At 41.4% G+C, this 20,667-nt stretch overlaps 1 long non-coding RNA gene across 1 annotated transcript; it reads left to right on the top strand.

Moving 5' to 3' along the window:
- The first annotated feature begins 2,504 nt into the window (after window positions 1-2,504).
- On the top strand, window positions 2,505-15,125 carry LOC142600709 (uncharacterized). The gene is made up of 2 exons (XR_012834269.1): window positions 2,505-2,670; window positions 7,665-15,125. It is a non-coding gene; the product is annotated as an uncharacterized LOC142600709 (long non-coding RNA).
- The last annotated feature ends 5,542 nt before the right edge of the window (window positions 15,126-20,667 follow it).

Raw genomic sequence — 20,667 nt, 5'->3', positions numbered from 1 at the left:
CGCTCTTCCGACAGCTGAACCGTGGGTCGGAAATGCTCCTCTGTGAAGTGAGAGGGAACTTCCAGGCCTTTTTGGTGCAAGGGAGAAGTTTTGGGCAGACAGTAAAAGCAGCAAAGAGGAGGAGGCAGCTTGTGTCCTGTTAATAACTGAAGAGTTGTGTTAGCCGAAGCTTGTATTAACGCCTCTGGCAGATCAATATCTCAAGTTAAAAGCACCATCATGCATAATGTGGGGATATAATGTAGATTTGGGTTTAAAGTCAACTATAAAAGAATAACTGAAACCAGCTCTGCAATGCAGGCAAGCCCCATCTCCAGATAAAATATACCTGAAATGGGAACTCAGCTTCCATTTTAAAATTTGGCATTTCTTAAGACATTCTTAAGGCTTTTCTTAAGATCTTGCCCTAAGATCTAGTTTCATCTGCATCCGTTGTAATCTTTGCACAAAATGAGCAACTAGACAGCTGTCCTATAGTTGCCAAAGGACAGTATAAAACCAGTTCAGATTAAGGTATTAGAGGGACACGTGTAAGTGCACAGGTACATGCATTAGAAGGCTGCAAATGTTCAAAAATAACCAAGGAAATAAAGTAAGAGGATATGCTTGCTGAGTGCTTAAATAGTCTGTTGACTTCAGTGGAAATTTTAGCAAAAGCTAAAGGCAGGCTGGCCCCTTACTAAACAGAACTCAATGAAATAATTGCTGATTATGGCAATATCAGCTGTGTTTTTTTAGGTTTTACATGAAGTGTGCTGTGTTTGGGGCTTGGAAAGAGACCCCTAACTCACAGCACATGTATCAAAATGTCCATTAAGACTCACTGAGCTTTTGAACCTGCTCTGAGTTGCAGCCTTAATAACACTGCTTCATTTTCCTTCACCAAAGTTTTATGAAATTTACAGTTAGCATGTTTTCATTATGAAAGTCAGGAAATGTGATACCTTGAAGGATTTTTACGTTAATGCTTCAGAAACACTTGAATCTAGAGCTCAAAGCAAACTTCAAGGCTTGCAAAACCACTTAGGTTGGAATGTATAATACAATAAAAGGCAATAGTCTGCGTGACTCTCTGCCAACTGAAACCACCAAGTGCCACACAGATCGATTAGGACATGACTCTGCCAGGTGCCAACGTGTCTTGTGAGTCACTGTGTACTCTCAGCTCTTTGAAATCAACAGAACCAAGTCAAAAGACACTCAGTTCTTACCGAGATCAGGTTTCCAACAAATGAGTAAAAGAGCGTTTTCTGCTATATGCTTTGAATAGAAGAACTCAAAACACCCACTCTCAGACATCAAAATTAATAAAATTACCAAGGAACCAGCATTTCTCATATCGTAATGAGTGCAAAGCAAGCAGCTGAGCTAGCAGATAACATGAGGCATGTTAATTTGGAATTACAGCAGCATTTGATAGCAAGGCAATGGCTAAAGTTCTATCAGCTTTTCCATTATAAGCCACCATAAAAATCTACTGAAAGCAGATATTTGGTGTGTGGTTTCTGAGCCTCAGAGCCATTCTAAAATTTGCATTTGATTAAGTAGTTTCCACTGAAAAGAAATGAAATCAGTTATTATTATGGCATTCTAGATAAAAATTCAACTGAAGTTTAGGAGAATTAAGTTTATTTGTGCTTTTATTATCTAGCAAACTTTGGTCGTTAACATTAATTGCCATGCTTATTATTCCATAACTGTAAGAAAGAGCTTCCTTATTTTAAAAATAACCTGCAAAGGAGTAGAGTAATTGTTCATTCTTTATGAGTATGCGATAAGTGCTCCTGATGTAGACACACGTGGCTGACAATTTGCTGGTAGCGTTAAAATATGCACTAGAAATAAAATATAATAACCGACTCAAGCCAAATGTTTTGTATGTGGGAATGGAATCTTCTGCCTATTGTACTTCGTGCTTTTTCATGCCTGTGATGCTACATAAAGATTATTTTTATTTACTGGCATAGCACAAATTTCCAGTGTTCCTCAGGCTAGCAGTATTCTTATTTGGATAGGAACCCCAGTAGGTTGGGCACTTTCCAAACAGGAAAGGCAGTTCAGCTTTTGTTTCAGTGGTGTCACAAGCTAAAAAGGCACGACACAGAAGCAGCAACTCAGAAATCACTGAAATCTAGCCAGGTCCCCCTGGGCACCAAGCAAAGCCAGTCACCCCTAGAAACACAGCAGCTATTATAACAGTGCCAGCAACATGACACAGACCAAGGGGAAGGAAGTACACAAGAAAGCACCATAGGCAATTAAAGCAACCAGAACTTTAAGGTAATTACTCAGTTTGTAATATAGCCAAAAGCCAGGATGGATGCTGCTATTCATGCGACAAGTGTCAGTCACTGTTTTACGGCGTGGAGCAGTCAGGACTCAGAGCCTCAGTGCTGGGATTTACCTGCAGGAGGGCACCCCGGCAGGGCATGAGTGACTCAGGGGGAAGAATGTCATCTTCTGAATCACAGTGCCACTTCCTGTGGCACTTTGTTGTTCCTTCCAGGATTCCCCCGGCTGCCTGATACGAGGTAGATTGCAAGATCATTGGAAAGCTGAATGCATCTAAAGTCTTGGACCAAGTTTGTGCCCGATGCAATACCGTCAGCATTGCTGGCTTTGCCTCCGGGTTGAAGCTGAACCATTCGATTTCCTCTAGCCCTTATCAAGGTAGGAATGGTAGGTCTAATTTTAAAATATGCCCTTGTTTTTGTTAATGTTGCCTAGCCTTCTGGTTCCATAGTCATTTAAGGAGCAGTCAGTGTTTCCATTACAAAATCCTCTTTCAGGGATTTATCATTGCAATAAAAACATATTCTTGTGGCAGAAATATACTCTCTGCACAAATTCTCTGGTGAAGGAAGGTGAGTTTAAGTGTCAAAAATTGCTATACCAGAGCAGGGCACAAGGAAAAGAACTACAGACTTGATTCTGAAAAGAATGCCAAATGTTTGGTTTTAAGCATCTGAGGAATTTTACTGAGTTTCAGAGCTCTGTTTACATTTTTAATAAGCAAGCACAGAGACCACAGTAATTAATACTTGTTAAAAACAATTAATAAACAAAACAAATAAACAAGCACACACCATACATATGCCTAGCATTCATGCAAGTATGAGCCACATCTGCCCATAGAAGAAGGGATGCAGATCACAATCCTAATACAGCAAATAGTGCCATCTCAGGTGTGGAATGAATTTCAGGCATGCTTTCTATCCTTAGCTCTTGTTCAATTTAACTATAAGAAACTCAAGCTGTTAAAAAAGAGAATTGTCTCCTACCCTTTGAAAGAGATAGGTTTGATAATGCAGTAAGTGTTATGCATCTTCCTTCTACCTGCTCATAATATCTATCTTACATAGATACAATAGGAAAAATTAATATATATTACAGTTATTGGAAGGAGACTAATGTGTGACAGAGAGAAACTGAATAACATTTCTGTAGGTAACCAATTCTTCTGCTGAGGCTGGAACTCTAATCCAGCATTTCAGCAGTAGAAATTGCTCCTTCTCTCATTAACACTCTCACAAAACAGTATCTCTGTTGTTAGAAGTATTTCCCTACAAAAATCTAACAGAACCGCATCTGCACGATCCTGTGATGCAGGTAGACTGTTTATCAGGGAGTGTAGTGACAGGACAAGGGGGAATGGGTTTAAGCTAAAAGAGGATAGATTTACATTAGATGTTAGAAAGAAATTCTTTACTGTGAGGGTGGTGAGGCACTGGAACAGGTTGCCCAGAGAGGTTGTGGAGGCCCCATCCCTGGAAGTGTTGAAGACCAGGTTGGATGGGGCTTTGGGCAACGTGGTCTAGTGGAGGATGTCCCTGCCCATGGCAGGGGGGTTGGAACTACATGATCTTTGAGGTCCCTTCCAACCTAAACCATTCTAGGATTCTATGACTTAAAGCCTGAAACTATTGTCTACTGATACATAGGGCTTCTTACTAGCACAAATTCTGCTGGGTATATAGTACATTAAACGAAGAGCTGAAGCTCTTACTTAAGAGGATATTTGCAATCCTAATTATGTATCTAATGGATATAATAAAATATTGATTTAGTCTACTGTAGCTACAAAAATTGTATGAGACACACTGCAAAAATTTAAGTATAACAGATACACAATATTACTTCAAGATGAAACTAAGAGATGGAATACAGAACAGACAGTGAAAAAATATTTCCTGAATTTTAACATCATAATTATAGACTTTGCAAGAAGCAGAGATCAAGAGAAATTAATAGAAAAGTGAAGGGAAGCCAATGAAAAGAGAAAGATCCATAGACATTTTGAACATTTTTGTAGAGTTTATGCCTCTTAATTAAATTCACTTCTGCACTTACCACAAACCCACATCAAATATTCAAAGAAACTGGCATACCCAACAGATTTAGTGAGCTGTAGGCCAAAAGCATATGCCTGTGGAAATCAAAGAAAAAGGTTTTTGACAAGCAAGTGTACCAACATTTTATCGTCTCCTCTCCCATTGAATTAGGCTGTAAGTGCTGATAAACAATAGCAATCATATCTAAAACAAAAATCCCACTTTCAACAGCATCCACTAAACCACATTTTGACAGTGAATTTCTGTTTTTTCTGTTCAGTCCATCTTATCTGTAGAAATATCAGGATAAGAACGCCCCTAGCATATTAAAATACTACAGCACACTTTAATAACTCATTCTGGTGGGTTTAATATTTACTTCCTGAGTGAAATGAGGTGAAGTGACTGCAGACAGACCTGCTCCTTCCAGTCCTCTTCATAATGCTGCATCTATCAGCTCTCGTGCTTCAATCTCATTCCATGAATTACTTTTAAAAGTGCTCATTTTTAGTGTAAAATCACTGTATAATGTGGCAAAAGTGTTACATGTGGCATGCTGAAAACTACTTTTCCTTCCCGCCCCCGCCCCCCAAGAGAGATGATCCAGTTCTTCATATACTGAAATGGCAGCCTTCTAGGAAAAGTACAGTTTTCTCCAACTCAGCTCCTGACCAAACTGCTCTACAAGTTCAATTTCAGCAGGCTTTGATCAAAATTATGGAGACGTTACTGAAACAATATTTTTCATACGTTTGGCTGGCAAAAGGTAGTCATAGTACTTACTGGCAAATAATTTTGAATAAACTTAGATGAAAAGGGAAGAGGGAGGGGAAAGGAAGAAAATGCTGCAAATAACAGAGGTAGCTCCACAGGTAAAACTGTTGGGGACAGGGTAGGAAGAAGCTGGCTGGGCGCACAGACTATGATGCTGTGTTTTAACTGTATCAAGATTGACTCATATTTTTGTTTAACATATAAGCTTGGGAGGCTGAAGAGTATCAAAGTGAAAACACATTTATCTAAACCTGCTCTTGCTTGCTGTCGGACTCCTAGTTCACTGAACAGTCTACTAGAGGTATTCAGGGAAGTGAGAGTCACCTGAGAAATTTTTATAGGAGCTCTCCAAGAAAAAGAGACGCCTTAATGAATATTTTTTTTCAGCTCATCTTCTTTTTAGCTAAGGGAAAACTGAAAGTAAGAGCAAAACAGATAATAAAGCTGAGAAAGAAGGGTTGTTCAAGGCTGAACACATCAACCCATCCTTGACAGTCTGTGAAATCAGCCAGCTGTGATACTGGACTGACGATTAAAAGGTTTGATTTCCCTCAATTAGGTAGAATAAAGGTGTCGCAGGCTTTCCACCTGCAGTTCCTAAGGGGATTTCACTTCACAGCCAACTGCACTTTAAATGTGAGCTCAGTAAAAGTCACATGGAGATTTTATGCATGTGGTACCTATTACATTAACTGGAAGCAGTGCTACTCTCTTGCCATGGTATCTCTCTCTCCAAGTAAGGAAACTACCTGCTTTCATCTTGTACCAAACATGCCTGCTGAAAGGACTAAAGACACAATTTGTAAGAGTTGCTTTGAAGTGTAAGGCAAGAATCTGGGTAAAGACTCATCCCTTTCACACAGTAATGTGCAATAGCCTGAGTGCTTTGTGCATGTTCTGTGCCCAGTCCCAGGAGTGGATGTACCCCCAAAGTAACACAGGGGTGTGCTCATTTTGCTGAAATAACAAGTAAACCAGCTGAGGATACTCTGGTGAACAAAAAACCCTAACAATTTTCCCTATGGAGGTACTGAGCTGCTTCTTTAATACTCAGATATATCAAAATGGTGCTTAGACACATTTAGTCTGAAAATGTTGTCAAGTGCCATGCTGCTTCAGATGAAGAAATATTTTACAGTAATATCTTCTCAAAACTCAAGTCCCTTTTAACTAGTAGTTTATAGTTACAAACAATAGGAGCTCACATGCCTTTGGGCACTTGTGTCAAAAAGCTTTTACTGAGAAGGGGTCAACACACTCAGACCCAGCAAAGCACTGCTGATGCAGAAAACTTTGTCATATTTATTCAGCGTGTTGCAACAAACAAGAACCATTTGGGAAGGGCTCTGTCTTAACAATTCAGCTACATCTTGGGGAAGGGCTCTGTCTTAACAGTTCGACTGCATCCGTTCACCTCCACTGGCACCCCAATATATAAAATGCCAGAAAACGATTCTTTGAGGAAAAGGAAAATAAAATAGGGCTGAAAACCTGTAATATGTTGTTATTATTAGATTAATCTTAGGGGTAGACATCCACATGAAGGAAAATTCATAGGAAAGGGACAATCTGCCATAAAAGTCTACTTGGTAACTACACAAAAGACTGAATGTCTGGGTCTGCTTGTGTTATGCAGCAGGTCAGTGACAAAACCCAAAACAAGGAGTAGGTTTCCCAAGCCTCAGCTCAGCAGCCCGGTGCAAGACCCAAAATCAAAAAAAAAAGTGTCTATAATATTTAGTCTTCTTTATGGCTGAAGTTGCTTTTTAAAACTTCTTCATAATTTGTTTTGGGGGCTGGAGGGGTTATCTTCCTATTGATTTTAAAATATCTGACAGTTTTCTTACAATTCTGCTCTACTTTTAAGTACAAAGGCTGAATTTCTGCTCACAGCCTACACATTATTTGCTTTTCTCCTTCCTATGCCTTAGAGTTTATACTAGCATTTGATTTAGGTGCTTGAAAAGTGACAGGTACATATGAATGGATGAACTGATCCAGCAAGTGCAGTAATGCTGTATTGGTAGCTCGCAGTCCATTCACATCACTGATCCTTTTGGATTATTGTATTCAATGGGAGTTCTTCCACACTGTTTATTACTTAACAAAGAAAGAGCATTAAGAGATTGCAACACTGGTAAAATCAAACTTTCAGAAGTTAGGAAATAGCACAGTTGCATTTGCCCAAATAGCCTAAATTTTGACACTTGGTGTTCAGGCTAGGCATGAAATGGAGGCATGCAATGTTGCAGAATGAAGGATCCATGGGAAACCCCAGGTTTGGTACTTCCTAATTTCAAAGTGTTGATTTTTTAACCAGATCTAACTTCATATGAATCAGGGCCCTGGGGGAGGCAGAGCCCACGATGAAGGCAGCTGAAGATCGTAGCAGAACACACAAACACCAGACTGAATTTGGGTTGGCCAGACAGACAAATATCTGGCATTTCCCAGCTTCAGAGGACTTGCTTTTCCACCTAAGAAAAAAAAAGAAGTGTGAGTTTCAAGTGTGCGTGTCTAATTTATTTTTTAAAGAAAGCCTACTCTGTTCACATGCAGCCACTTCTTCACCATCAATGGGACATCAGTGCTGACTGCTTGTGATAGCTACACAGAAACCAGCTGCTGGAGAAACTAGGTGAACACTCAGCTACCAGCCATGCACACCTTATTGCCAGTGGAGACAACTGGTGGAAGAGGGGCTGGAGATGGCTTCTAGAGTGGGGCAAAGGAGGGAGCCTCTCCCAGCCCCCTTCCTCCAGAGAGCAGCTCCAGCATCCCTGTTACCTTTCCTGCTGTGCTGGCTGCACTGGAGCTACTGGCACGCCGGCGTCGGCTTGTGGTGCGGGCAATCTGCCACAGCTTCTCTGAGCTCTGGTAGGGAGAGGTGGGAAACATCTCTGGAAAAACAATTTTCTGAGACAAACGAAATGTGTTTTTTTCTCTACACTAAGAGCTCCCTCCTTTTTGTCCTGCCACATACGTATGAGCACATTCCTCGCATAGCCATATTTCAAAGCCCTGTTGGAAGCATCAAAGATGTTAAAACTTCTCAGGATGAAGTAACAAGAACCTTTTATGCTGAAATGGGTCAGGGCTCCCAGGCATGCAGGTAGACTAGCTACCGCCCTGATGATTAAAGGTATAATATAAGATACAGCCTACCACACAGCATCAAGTTGGAGAAAAATCTCCTTCTTTCCTCCAGTGCATACCCACATATGGAGTGCCTGTTGCTCATCTAGAATATCCCAGTAAAAGTGCTACCACTGACTTCAGGGTGAGAGGAACTCTCAGCAGGTTTCTTATCTGGTCTCCCTGAATGAATCAGAATTTTAAATGCATAAAGCAAATGCTGAGTCTCTGCCACAGCTATTACAGGAAGAAGAAAAAAAAGAATAATGTCATGTAATAGCCCATTGCTGTCTCAAGAAGCTTTGATGTCAGGAAACAAAATACCCAAGTACAACTATTTTTCTAACTTGTTCATCTTTGGGGGTTGCCAGAGGAAGGTCTTTTTTGCCTCCCAGACCACCACAAAGTTGAGACACAGAGAACAAGTGATCGTCCACATGACTGTTCTGTGAAAGTTCTGGATTTTCCAAATGGCCGTTTACAGTTACATATTTATTCATTTTTCCAGTCAGTTAACATTACAAAAATAAAGGACAGAAAAACAGAGGTTATGCTAATAGTTCCCAAGTGACTATCAAGAGCATGGAGTTTCAGTCTCTGATGCCGATAGTAGATTTTCTCAGGAAGCTGAGGGAAGACAGAGCACGGCTTTGTGAAATTGCATATAAGATAATAATTTGCAAAATTTGTATCTATAAAGCCATATCAGCAATTGATTTTTAGGTGATTCTTTGAATTATTGGTAACATTCATCACATTCTCCAACAGACACTAACTATAATAGTTATAGTAAGGTAGTGAGGAATTTTCCATCAGAGCTGAAAAGCCCTTAGGTGAGCAAATACATCTATGACTTAAAAAAAAAATATCTTTCAGTTAAATAAACAGTACCAAATTTCTGATCTTCTGACACTCAGACATATTCAGTAGTTGAGAACTGACATTTAGACTGGAGTTTTTTAATTAGATTTTCTGTCTTAAGAAAAAATCAAGTCCCATTAGTAAAATTCTATGCACTTGACTAAATACTGAGAATGATGGTCCATTTTACTGCTCTCCAACATGATTCACTGAATAATCCAATATGTAGCCTTGCTGCAGCAGTGGTGAATGTAGCAAGGAAGTAGCCTTGCTTCCTCGTTGGGATGTTGATAATAGATAAGCTGTTCATCAGCATGAAATGTAGCAGCCCTTCTTTGTGATTTCGCCTTTTTGCAAACCTCAGAAACTTCTGAACCAACCTTAATACAGATTGATAAGCCATGCCAACATGAAAGCACTCATGGACACAAAATTGTATTGTTGGGCAAAAGCACAGAATTGTCTTCAATAGAAACCTTTCTGCATAAGTCTCACTATCTTTATCATATTATTTGTCATGTGAATTCACCCTGTATTTTTTCTGCTTTCCAAAGTAAGTGAAAAACAATCGCTAGGAATGGAAGGCCCTTTTATATGTCCATTCTTATGTTCTACATATACCTGCTCCCATTGTGAGCTTATGTCATTCTGTTGAAGTGAACCTCGTGAAGAGGTGGACTGAGTTCTTCATATTTAATCGGTCCATTTTCCATGGTATGTATTCACAAAGGATTTGGTACAAAACTCAGGGAAGTTAATCTGAGTTCTATTTCTCCATCACAGATCTTTAACTCTTCGTTGTCTTTCTAAATGTTCACCTGCAAAACTGCTTCCATGGACTCATGCTTTTTCATTCATTTGCATTCAAAGACCCACGGGAGAAGCTCATTCTCGTTCTGTAGCTTCCCTATATTTTTCTCTTTACCCTGTTTCCTCCTTTCCAGAGAAAGGTAGGTTGGGATATTCTCTGTTGCTCCCATCTCTTTCCCAATTGCATCATGCGTCCTTCCCAAACTCTTGTCACATGCCTCTCCAGTATAACAAGGTGGGACTAAAAGAGCTACCTGGCTTTCTTATTCTCATTCATGGTGGAATTTGTTTCCCCCACATATGGATACAAAGTCAAATGCTTTATGGAAATCTATTGGAATCAACTCTCCACTCTCCAGTTATGAGAGACCACAGCCAGAAGAAAAACACAGGCACAACTCCTTCTGGACCTGAACTGTTCTTGGGAACAACTGCCTAAGCAATACTGTGGCATTGTGCCTAAACTCCTTCGCTTTGCTGGACCTAAACTAACTCACACAGTATCATCTTAGCTCTCTCTGTAACCAGTGCACTGGTTGATCTGCAAACCAAATAGTCTTCCCATGCATAATGGAGAGATGATGCTTTCCTTTATCAAGCAAACTGATTGCCTCACCTAAAAGGTTATTCAGGCAAAATGTTGAGGTTTTGTTGCAAATATCTGAACTCAGTTTTTTTCTAAAGAGAGACATTAAGGAGCATCAAATGAGAACAATCAAGGTCATTAAGGGCAGCCAGGCATATCTGAGCCACCTTCCTATGTGAAAGACTGTGGTATGACTAAAGCCTCCAACTTAAATAGCTGTGGAGTTTGTCAAGAACACTATATGCTGCAACATGCTAAAAAGTGGACCTCAAGGACTGTTATCTAATGGAAAGAAACCCAAGATACATGTATTGCTGTGTGCTGAAAAATTTCACTGGTAAGAAGCGTAACACTTAAGGATAAAAGGTGCTCTCTAACTGCAATACACCATGTCATAAATTGGCTTTTAGGATATAGGATGTAGAACTAGTTGGCATTTGGGCCTACAATTGATAGAAAGTTATAAATACTTCAAATGCACATGTTTAAACATATTAAATAAACTTTACTAAATATGCATTGCAGAATCATAGAATCATACAATCATCAAATGGTTTGGGTTGGAAGGGACCTTAAAGATCATATGGTCCCCTTGCCATTAACTATTTAGCATTTATGGTCCATTAGAGCTCAGCACCTAAATCATTTTACCTAATCCCAATATTATGTTTTTCCCATGTTTTTCTTTTCATTATACTCAGTCTGAACCTTTCTTGTTTCAATTTGTCCCACTGTTTCTTCATAGAATCACAGAATGGTTTGGGCTGGAAGGGACCTAAAAGCCCATCTAGTTTCAACCCCCCTGCCATGGGCAGGGACACCCTCCACTAGACCACGCTGCCCAAAGCCCCATCCAACCTGGCCTTGAACACTTCCAGGGAGGGGCATCCACAACTTCTCTAGGAAACCTGTGCCAGTGTCTCACCATTCTCACAGGGAAGAACTTGTTCCTAATGTCTAATCTAAATCTGCCCTCCTTCAGCTTAAACCCATTACCCCTTGTCCTGTCACTACACTCCCTGATAAACAGTCCCTCACCAGCTTTCCTGTAGGCCCCTTCAGGTACTGGAAGGCCGCTCTAAGGTCTCCCCACAGCCTTCTCTTCTCCAGGCTGAACAATCCCAACTCTCTCAGCCTGTCCTCATAGGAGAGGTGCTCCAGCCCTCTGATCATCTTTGTGGCCCTCCTCTGGACTCTCTCCAACAGCTCCATGTCTCTCCTGGACTGGGGCCCCCAGAGCTGGACGCAGTACTCCAGGTGGGGTCTCACCAGAGCAGAGTAGAGGGGCAGGATCACCTCCCTCAACCTGCTGGTCACGCCTCTTTTGATGCAGCCCAGGACATGGTTGGCTTTCTGGGCTGCAAGCGCACACTGCCGGCTCATGTTGAGCTTCTCATCAATCAATACCCCCAAGTCCTTCTCCTCGGGGCTGCTTTCAATCCATTCCTCGCCCGGCCTATAGTCGTGCTTGGGATTGCGCCGACCCACGCGCAGGATCTTGCACTTGGCCTTGTTCAACTTCATGCGATTCGCATGGGCCCACCTCTCCAGCCTGTCAAGGTCCCTCTGGATGGCATCCCTTCCCTCCAGCACGTCAACCACACCACGCAGCTTGGTGTCATCAGCATACTTGCTGAGGGTGTACTCGATCCCACTGTCCATGTCACTGACAAAGATGTTGAACAGTGCTGGTCCCGGTACCGACCCCTGAGGAATGCCACTTGTCACTGGTCTCCAGAAGATCCACCAAGTTACCAAACGAGGGTAACCAGCTACTGGAACGGGGTAGTTGTTGTGTTTTCACTCATTTGAAGTAGTTAAGTAGAGATGATACATCTTCCCATCATCACTAGCAGCTGCGAGCAGGAATCGTTCAGTGAAATTCCAAGGCTTATGTTACGTAGGAGGCCAGTCGGATCATTGTAATGATCCCTTCTGGTTTTAAAAACTCTGAATACTGTATGTAATCCCTGTAATTAATCTAGCTCCATAGGCTTCTGTTTATGAGTCAGTTATTTTGGCTGTCTGTATCAGGAGAAATAACTAGTTGCAGCCAGTCAGGGTTTATTGAAAGTAGGGAATTACTATTTGGAGGAAAGTCTGTTTCTAAAAAGCCTGCTGTATAAGCCTATGCTCTTTGGAAACACCGAAGGTGATCTCTATGACACATCCTATTTGCCGAAAGTTTACGGTAGATTGACTCATGCAGTTTTATGTTGTGCTCTGTTTAAAATACTATTTTTTTTGGTTGAGTGGTAGCTGTTTCAGTGGTTACCTTTTGGTTTGATGGTTTGTTTTTATAGGGCAGAGAAAGTTTACCCAAATTACGAGCAGTTGCCAGTACTGCCTGAAAAAAATGTCATCCTGACATTGATTTCTTTGGGGAATGAATCATGCAGCTATATAACTTTTAGCAGTGCTGTCTGTGTAGATTTGTGATCTTTTTTCTTTCTTTTAGTACAAAGTTTGTCACTTGAAACAATGCGTGATGTCTCGTCTTAAGCATATTTATAGTTTTCCCTCTGTTTACTAACAGTTCTGTTCTGTGTGTCACTTGTGTCTGGCATATGCATCATCAGTAGTTCCATTTCAGTATAGAAACCCATAATTTCACTTTATATTTTGTCCATATGCATCATTTTTGTGGCTATGTTTTATCCATGATGGGGCATTGCAAGGAGGCCTTCTTAATGATAGAAACCATAATGTGTCCCAAATATAGCACAGTATGGATAACTGCAGACAAGACTTTAGGGGTATTTTTGGTTTTGACAATTAATGACTGCCTGCATGAAAGTTTTAATGCATTGCATCACATAAAAACCACCAACAGAAAACCAATCGCACATTCCTTTGGAGAGTTCCCTTGAGCTCAGCTAATCCAAAGAAAATCAAAACGGCCAAATCTTTAAATCAGCACAAACAGAAAACCTAAGTAATGGATACAGCTTTATGGATTTCTTCAGGCCAGATCCTGCTCACTTGAAATGTTCCACTTAGGAGAAAAGGGCTGAGGAATCCCAGGAGCAGCAAAATCAAAGCAGCAGATGTTTCTAGTCTGGTTCTAATCCCATGTAATTAGAATAACAGATAAATCATAACTTCTCATTTTCTTATCCCTGCTTTCTATTTAAGATCATTCAATTCCTTTGTTTCCTTGCTCTATTACTGTGTGTCCCTGTTACTTACTATTTACACCTTTGGAGGTGTAAAGCCATCATGTTTGCCATGATGTTTGGGGCTCTAGTCAATAAATCTCAGCTCTTGCCCTTTGCCTCCTTTAAAAGGGCAGCTCAGCATTCAGTCTGTGCCTCCATCGCCCTCCCCACCACAGCATGGAGAGACACTCACTGAACATGCGCCTGTCCATATGGCACAGTATGACAGCAGGTACGGTCATCACATCTGAGGGAGTCGACACTGAGGACACACTGGCATCCACACACAGGGAAAGACTCGCACTTACTGACTCATTCCCCGCCACAGATCCTCCTTAAAGGAAAACACATGCTGTCTGTGAACCTCTTCCTGGTGCTAACAGGCAGTAATTCACTTCCAGATCAATTAAGTCTAGAAATTAAAAAAAAAAAAAAAAGTTATCATTGAAAAGAGGCCAGTGCCAGATGGGGAACTGGCATAGGCAACATCCAGCAGGATGCCAGCCTAAATCTACTTCCAGTGCTCATCTGTACCCTTGTGAAATTGGCTTCCCACCTCTGTGGGCAGGCACCGCGCCATCCTACTGCATGGGTATGAGTTTGGGTGGCCAAGCCATCATGCGCACGCACTGACTGTGGGGAACAAGGGCACAGAATCCAAGCGCAGGAACGTGGATGCAACAGCATGGCTGGAGCTTCTGCACAGATTCAACAGTTAATGGACCGTGTCAACAGCATGAAGCTGGAATCACCTCTGAGATGAGCCAAACAGCCTCCTCCACTGTGTGAAGTCATTTCTGTCACCAAGGAATCAGGACATATATTGCAAAAGAAAAGAAGAGGGAGGAGAGGAAGGAGAAGAGCAATTGGAGATTTCTTAATGATAGGTTGGGCATTCAAGCTCTGCTTGCCATCTGCATAGTCCTTATTCATTTGACTAGGCTGTTGGTCTTTGGAAAGAAAACATCTGACCCGTGATGCAGCACTGTCGAGTCTTTGCATGGCAAACCTCTTCTGTTCTATAAAGCCAAGGACCAGTTAGTATTAGAGGTAATCTCTTACCATTAACCAGCTCCTCACAAGTTCAGGTTTATTCTTAACTGCTTCTGGCTGGTTATGGCCCAGGGCGTAAGACCTCTCCACCACAGCACAAGACAAAAACCTGCCAGGATCTACCATTTTGTCCCAGCACAGGTTGCTCTGACCAAACTGCAAGCACCTATCAGACTGTGGCAATTTCCTGTCCCTGAGACTGAAAATGACTGTGAATCCTATAAAAAAGTTGGAATCTCCAAAACCCTTGGAGAAATGACAATGCTACATAATGTTTTACTGACAGTGTTGGACATAGTCCGACGTTGTCCTTGGAACTGATTTACTGTTGCTTCTAAAGTCATAAATTCTTTTGAATGCTGTCATAAAAGCCCACACATTAAACAAAACCATGCACCAATTTTTGGTGATGAGAAATACTGTGCTGATTTATGAGCCTTTCTTCTATATCTATACTTATATTGCTGCAGCTAGAGAGCAGGTAGATTAAAAAGCAAAGCACCCAAGCAGGTGTCACTTCCTATGTGGGGAAGAGACAAATAAAAACTTGAAGTGTGAGGGAATCCTGCCTTGGGGAAAAATGCTGAAAACTCAGTAGTTCCCAACAGTTCCCATCAATGGCAAAGTAATTACTATTCAGAAATCATTTTATAAGCCCTGTAACCCAATTTTGTTCTTGCCAGGGGTGGCTCAGCAGTAGTTCCAAGTGATGTGAATTACTCCAAATGGTAGAAGTCACAGCAGTCCTTTTACCCAGCCCGTGCTACTGCTGTGCTTTCTATGTTAAACTACTGTTAAACTAAAACCCAGCCATAATGACAACACATTGTATACCTAAGCAAGTATCCACAATTCACAGACATGCATATGAAGTGGGGACTGGAATCTAGCCTCCCAGTTTCCAAAGCTCCCGAGGTAGTAGCAATAATCACAATTGCACAAAAAATACCTTCATTTTTTTATCTTTCCTCATTACACAAAACTTGAAGTTGTAAAAAGTCTAATTCATTAGCAGGTTAAAAAAAAAAAAAAAGCCAAAACAAACAGCTTTCTGACTATGGACTGAGTGAAGGGGTTTTTTCCCTTTGGTTTTGTTAGGTCGTCAAGCAGAAAATACGTCACCACCATCACCCTCCCTCCCCTTCACTAGCAAACAGTCTGGCAGACAGTAACTAGGAAGGTGGGAGAACGAGATAAAAAACTTTCTTTTTATTGCCAGAAAGACACCCACACAGACATGGAACCAACGTTACGATACACATTACACAACACTGTGCGTCCCCAAACACCAGGGAAGCAAGTCAGGAGGTAAGATAGAGTTCACTGAGCAGGACAGATGTCTTGAGACATTTGGTAGCAGGGTTCAGGCAGTGACCAAGGCCAGGAGCTCGGAGGGCAGCAAGTCAGCCCCTTTGAAGCAGTGAGCAGCCACTCTCACCTGTGACGGTGTTCAACAACATAGAAAAAGAAAAAAATAATCTTGAATGCCTGTTTTAGACTATGCACATATTATCACATACCTATGGGCTAGGAGGGAGGTCTTCAAGCTTTCTCTGGTTTCCTCTGGATCCTTCCTTGTTCATTGTTTCCTTCTCTCTCATCTTCCTCACACCCTTGCCTTCTCCCTTTTTACTGGATGAGCTCATAAATCTTCCAGGGCAGGTAGCTGCCTCCTGGTTTGTTGGGGTTTCTTTTGCAAAGTGCTGAAGAAAATGCTAAAAGCTGTTTGGCTCAGGCTTTGTTTGGGAAGTGCGCAGCAGAGTTTGAACTGAAAAAGAAGAAAAAAGAGAAACTAAATAATTATAAATCTTTATTATCTATAAAGACATGTGTTCAGCAAGAAGGTCAAATGGGTAATGCAAGATGCAGCAGCTGAATGCTAGGACCAGGAGCCTAAGATCCTGTAGGACTGACAGAGCTTGTGCTTTGAAGTTTTGTCATTGCTCTGCACGATAAACAGGTTTCATATAAAAATCCACAGCTCAGCACATCACCTAGGTACCACTTACTCATTTGCACATTTTATCCTGGGCACAAGCTTAGCATCTGCCATCTCTTGTGACTCTGTCTTCCACCCACCGCACGGCTTTCTCCAGAGCACCCCACAGAGTTCACCACTTTGTGGAAGGGTTGTGAGCGTGCTGGCAAGCACAGCTCAGCTTTGCACTAATACGAGGCTTCATAGAAGGCTCTGTCAGTCTGTACTTTAAGGTCAGTGACTTTTCTGTTCTCTTAAAAATGTTAAAGAGAGCAGGATCAACCTTTTTCGGTTTGTCTTGGTGGGGGGTATACTTGTTCTCTTGGGGCAACTTGTGCACAACTTTGCCACTAATCCCTACTATGAACTTAGAAAGTAAACTCAAAAGACTGCACGCTAGTTCTATTTCAGTTCACAGCAGTGTGTTTAGGTCTGTTTCTAAATATAAATATTTTCATTAGCCATGCAATCCTCTGTTTAATTGCTTACATGATTTAGTATTTCTTTTCCAGAGAGGCGCCTCAAACCAGAATGAGAAGGGCATTAACTGGGCAGGACAGAAGTGTGATTCCACACAGAACGTTACACATGGTCCCTATTTCTGCAGCCCAAAATAACAAGTCTCCAAAGAGCATCATGGATGTTCAAATTCCACAGCCAGAACTAAGCTCCGTAGCTTAAGACATGATGCGATCTCTAGGAGGACAGTGAAGGAGAACTCTAAAAGACAGAAATGCCTGAGATGATAAGAATGTGAAAATCCAAGGCTGGGTACATGCCCATAATCTCTCATGTGTAAACAAACAGTTAAATTTGTGTCAGGGAGCAGCATGTTCAGTTTTCTGAAGAAGACATGTTTCCCAGAAGGAATTACATAAATATTTATGAAAATGAAGCAGGAAATATTTTCCCAGGGTAGGACACTGCTCAGCACTGTATCAGGTCAGCAGAAGCTGGGGTTTATTTTGTCAGTCTTCCCCTGGAACTGAATCATTGCCCTTTTGTTTGCAAAAATCTGTTCTGACACAGGAAAAGGCTGCACTTAGATAAACACAATTACAAACCACACTGAGTATTTCGCTTTCTATCACATCTCTGAATGCATATGTGAATGCCTTACTTTTTTAGACAGCTTCTCCAAGTGATTGCATGGAACACAATAACAATAGGTATCTGTCTCAGGCCTCTCAGGAAGGCTGATGCCGTATGAGTAAAGTCAAAGGCATCTTCAGCAGAAGTGAAAGCCTGCAGGCTAACTCTCAGAGAAGTATTCTCAATGAAAACATTCACAGTAAAAGTGCTTATAACACAATAACTGTGAGCCAGTAAATTCCTGCAAAGTGCAAAAGTTGGAAATGCAAAGTTGTAATGCAGTGCTGCCTGAGTGAGCAGAAGTTACACACAATTGAGGTTGGTTTAAAAAACAGGGTACAGGATTCAGTACTGCACCTCATAAAGCATCCAGCAGCTATCTGAATCTGTGGTCTGAAACCCAAGCTCTTTCTGAGATTTCGGTGCTGACGAGCTGTACCAGCCGTTCTGCTCCCTGGGTACCAGCTGTCGCCAAATCCCTCCTGCCTCGCAGCAGACACTTCCAGCTGGAATCTGGGTCAGCTTTTCTGTTTAAGGGCTAAAAGCTGAGCGGGGTAGGAGTGGGAAAGGAGAGGTAGGAGCATCCCAAGAAGGGGCTGTAAGCTCTAAAGCAGACCTAAGGTTCTCCTAGAGCTAGAGCCCCATCCCTGTGTCAGACTAGGGAATGCTCACACCCACCCCTCGAGGTACCCAACTCAACAGAACCAAACTCACGAGCAGGAAACCAGGGAGGTCATAACTGATAGAGGAACATACACTTCTGCACTGCTGAGGCTCATGAAGCCCCTTAAACATCCAACATAAATTACCTAAAATCATTACAGTCCTACAAGCTCTTTTTACTGAACATAGAAGCAAGGAGGTTTTGGAGAATTCTGTCCTCAGTTTAGCTCTTTTTGTCAGTTATTTGCAGGCATATCAAGGTCTAGTCATTGTTTATGTCTTACTCAGAAAAACAACTGGTGGAGACTGTGTTTACAGGCTAGAGTAGTCATTGCGTGGTGTCAAAACCAAAAATGACGTTTTACAAAATAGCCCTAGGATTACTTTCCTCCCTACATTTGGCAAACCGCATGTTACTGCTTTTCCTCTTCCAGTCCCTCTAAGCTTTGCCATCATGACTGACGTATCCAGTACGACACTCCAAATCATCATGACCTCTGATACCAGGAGAACTGAAACCATGTAGGATCCCAAAGCACAGAAATATTGCACTTTTTTTTTTTTTTTTCTTTTACTTCAGATGCCCCCAGGTTTATTCAGTATAGTAAGATACAGAAAAGGAAAGTTCTTAATACTGAATTTGGGTTAGAAATGATGTCAGAGGACTCTCAGCACTTGTGGCTGAATCAACCCATGGTAATAGGCAGGATTATCCTGGAGTCCAACCACAGGATCTGGGACTTAACAAATTATTAAAACTGGCTGTAGATCTGGGCACCTTTTGACGAATGCTGATATCCATAAAGTAGAATTTTCCACTTTACAGGGACAGAAATCTGTTTGGGTTAGTGCTTAGACACTGTTTAATTTAGGGTTAAATGCACTACCTTGCTTTGCTAATGACTATACCTTTGAAGAAGAGCAGAACGACTGATAAAAAGCATGCTTTGTTAAAGATTACCCTTGAAGGAGAGCTGAAAAACTGATAAAAAGGAAACATCCTGCCCCAGAAGGCGCCGAGAGCTGGGTGATTGCCAGAGAGGCCTGAAGTCAACAAAAATCGGCACTAATTGGGGAAAGGGAAAGGTGGCTGGGAGAGTTTTCAACCACCCACCCAATTAAAGGACAACACAAATTACCCCCGACACCCTCAAGGAGCATGCGTGCTGATTTAAATATGCTTAACCAACAGGAGATGGTAAGGTTATTAATAACAAATTAGCATAAATTTAGGCAGGTTTTTCTAATCTGTAACAAGATAAATATGTTGTAGATTCTGTGTGTAGTGTGCTAGCTTTGTGGAATTACCACCTAGCACCCATCTCTGTGCAGACATGAAATAAATAAAATGCTTCTGCTCTGTGTGTATACTGGTGTACTGCACACCGGGTAAACAATCCCACTCTTGGGATGACAACGCCATTTCAGGATGTTGTCTGTACTCCTTATAGTCTATTGGTATTTAATTACTAACGTCTGAAGAGTAAGCAAGTGAAGGTAATACACATTTCCAAAGAAGTACTTGGACTCCAAGGAGGCAATGCACTACACAAAGGTTACCTGACTGCTGCTCAACTCAAAGCAACAGAATCTTTCAGGACTTTCTTCTGTGTCTTCTCAGGGTTTCCTTGTAAAGCCCTAGTAAATGTTTGCTTTATGTCTTTTGTGTCTGGAGAACACTGCTTAGCTTGCTTTTCTCTCTTCCCTACAGACATTTCTCTAAGTCTGATTCAATAAGAATTAACATACACAATAGGCAATGTGCCTCATTAAATCTCCATCACCAATGAAGCTGCTTGAAGATTTTTCAATGCAACTGGTTTGATAAATACTAGTTTGCCAAAAGGCAAGGTTTTTGTGCTAGTATATCAGTTTTGATGGATTGCCTGTTAAGGCAGGTTTCCTAGCTCCAGGACAGGATTTCTGGTCCAACATACAAGAAGACATAACTGATTAGCAAACAGCCTTGTAATAAGGCACTATAACCTTAAGGCTCCGGTGCAAACACTGGTTTGAATTAGGCAGAGAAAGAATTTGAATCGGGGTCTCCTACATTTTAAATAAGTTCGTTTGTTACCAAGCTCTTGGATATATTAAGCTTCATTTCTCACTGTGTGTTTAGGGATTTTGTTACTTTCATGGAGCGGAAAAAAAAAATGGTCGGGTCTTGATTCCTTTTCTAACATGGAATGAGAACATTTGAAAATGATCACAGGAATTTTAGTG

This window comes from Balearica regulorum, chromosome 2, assembly GCF_011004875.1.
Source record: "Balearica regulorum gibbericeps isolate bBalReg1 chromosome 2, bBalReg1.pri, whole genome shotgun sequence".
Classification (NCBI taxonomy): Eukaryota; Metazoa; Chordata; class Aves; order Gruiformes; family Gruidae; genus Balearica; species Balearica regulorum.
Note: the sequence above shows the minus strand (reverse complement) of the source record. Positions and strands in the feature narration are given on the sequence as shown.